Source organism: Pteropus vampyrus, unplaced genomic scaffold (assembly GCF_000151845.1).
Source record: "Pteropus vampyrus isolate Shadow unplaced genomic scaffold, Pvam_2.0 Scaffold281, whole genome shotgun sequence".
NCBI lineage: Eukaryota > Metazoa > Chordata > Mammalia > Chiroptera > Pteropodidae > Pteropus > Pteropus vampyrus.
In genome coordinates, this window is record NW_011889062.1 from 2,126,660 (window position 1) to 2,129,443 (window position 2,784).

A 2,784-nucleotide genomic window follows, 5' to 3' on the forward strand; every position below is an offset into this window, starting at 1 on the left:
AATTTCATTCATTTTATCTGACCTCCTTGGATCTGACAACCTGGATTTTTATTGCTTGTTCATATTTGGCTTGCTTTCTTTTTTAACCCACTCTGAATTTATCGGTTATATGTTGGTCAATTCTCTAGCTTATACCCAGGTCTCTTAAGAATTCAGTATTGGTAAACTTCCTCCCATTGACCCACAAAGACTATGAGTAGGAAAAATCCTACCCTCACCTGCCGTTGACAACTGCTGCTTTACAGAGTTGCCCCTTCATATTGAGATACTAGGCATGGTTTCACAAGATAATGGCCAACTTCATTTATAGTGTGGGCAAGCAGAACAGAGGTCTAAGATGAAACAGCACAACTGTCTTGACAAGCATATATATTTTAAAAATCTATAATCTAGCAGCTGAAAGAAACTAGCAAAGACAAAGCAAGACTGGTAACATGTGTGTGTATCAGGTAGTAAGAAAAGAGGTGCAATATGTTGACTTCTGGAACCTAATCAGAATGGTACCAGAGCAGAATTCTAATATTGTGAGTTGGATAACACAGCCATGTGAAGGTATAGGTGGTGAACGTAGTGGTACATGGGTTCAGATTTCTAACATGAGTCTTTTTATATGAATGGGTCCTTAAGAGAATCTCCTGTGACTCAAGAGAGAGTCTAAAAATTATAGATCAACTAAACAGGAGCCTAGAAGTTACCACTTGAGTTAGAATTACAGATCAGACAAACAAGAAGTATGGCTCCATACCAAGATATAACAAACACTAGATCAGAACTCCCCACTACTTCTTGGTCTGCCTAAAGCCTAGATTATGCCAAGAATGGACACTGTTGTAGATAATAGGTTATAAAAACAAAAGGTCCGATTTTGTTAGCATTGAGCTAAGCAGGGTAGTATTGGTAAGTAGGTAGATAAATAGCATGACCAGATAATAAGTCAGGGGCTAGTGACACAGAGAGATGACATTTTGCTGAAATGAACTGCCGAGGTTGAGTAGCTGGAAAGAAAAATTGAGTGTTGTCTCAAAGTTAGGAGGTGGAGGAAAAATGATATTCTGTGCTCAATGGTTCGTCTAAGACTAAGAAATGCTTACGAGCAAGATGTTGGATCCATCTCATCTTGTTTTATCATCTTGAGCAGCCCACTTATCGTCTTATCAGGCCATTGATCATACAATGAATGCAAAAAAAAGTTGGGAATGGAACTAATTATAAGTCAAAAATCAGAATAGATAAGATCTGTCCTGTGCAAACTGGAGGCTGATAATTTAAGAGAGCAGAAAGAACAGATGCTGACATCTTACGGAGCAATGACTTCTAGTCATAGAATTAAGGATCCCCAGGGAGCCCCTAAACTATCCCTAGAAATGTTCAGATCCACATGCATTCCAGAAACTTTCAAATGATGAACAACATGTTTATATATATTGCTATATATATAATGTCTGTAGTACTATAAGATTAATGAAATATAAATTAATTTTTAAATGTATTATTTAATTGAATTCATAGAAGCTTATTTTTATTAATGTGTTTTCTCAGTAATTGCAAATACTAAAATATAACTACTATCACACACTGGTCTGAGAAAATGTTAGAAAATGTTCCTTGTAGTCATACAGATTGAGAACTACTGTTTTAGAAGAAAAGACAGAAGCAATATCACCCCAAAGAAGCAACTAGAATTAGTGGGGATGAAATGAATGCAGTGTGGTAAAGTAAACAGTACTTGGGCTCTGTCATTAGTTCAGGTGCCCTCTGCACCACTTCCTAGCTGTGGGATCTTGGGCAAATTATCTTTCTATGGCTGTTTCATCAATGTTAAAATTGTTATAGTATTATCCAAATATAGTACTATCGCAAGGATTAATGATAAGGCACATAATAGCTACTCAATAAATTGTAACCATTATAGCTACTTCAAAAGAGAAGGTTACTAATAATATTGAGAAATAAATGAGATGCAAAATAAGGAACAGTAAATAATGTTGAAATATTGATCAGAGAAACGTAAACACAGAGTCAAGGTATAGAGAGATAAGAACTTTACTCCAGATCTGCACTAGGTTGGTGAATATAAATACATGACTTAACCTGTGAACTCCAGTTGCTTCCTCAGTAAAACGAAAATAATTGAACTCGGCTTTATAATCCTATCATTTTCCTATGGCTATTTTTAGGGAAAATAAGACTGTGAATCTCAGATACAGGAGTTGTTTGAGCTGTTGAGTAATTATTGCGCATTCTCTCCAGCTTCCTATTCTCTGCGCCAACTTCCCCTCTCCACCAAGGTCTCACAGAACCTAGAAACAGGAACCAAGCCTGAAGCCAACCATATTACAATCTATAGGGCTCCAGGAGTTCTCTCCAAGTCAAATGTGTGGGATTCAGAATAAATTTTCCAGTCACTATTGGTAATTACTTACCCATTCTACAATAAATATGCAACCAAGGCCTGTTGCATCCCCTAAATGCTATGAAATCGACATCTCTCAGTCACGATCCCCATTCATTACCACAGTGTTTGCTTGCTTACTTTCCTTTCACATTCTTTCTCCTTCCACAACTACTCCTGATTACTTTACAATACACATAACACTTTGTTACTAATAGCTGTATAAAAATAATGCTGTACAATTGAAAATAACACTGTAAAAATATACCATGATTTGTTATACCATGATTAAGCTCCTACTTAAGTGAAATTTTATCTGATTCCCAAGTTTTATCTCTGTGAAAAATGCCCCCTCACACAAAAAATATCAACTTACATGTCTTTTATGCAGT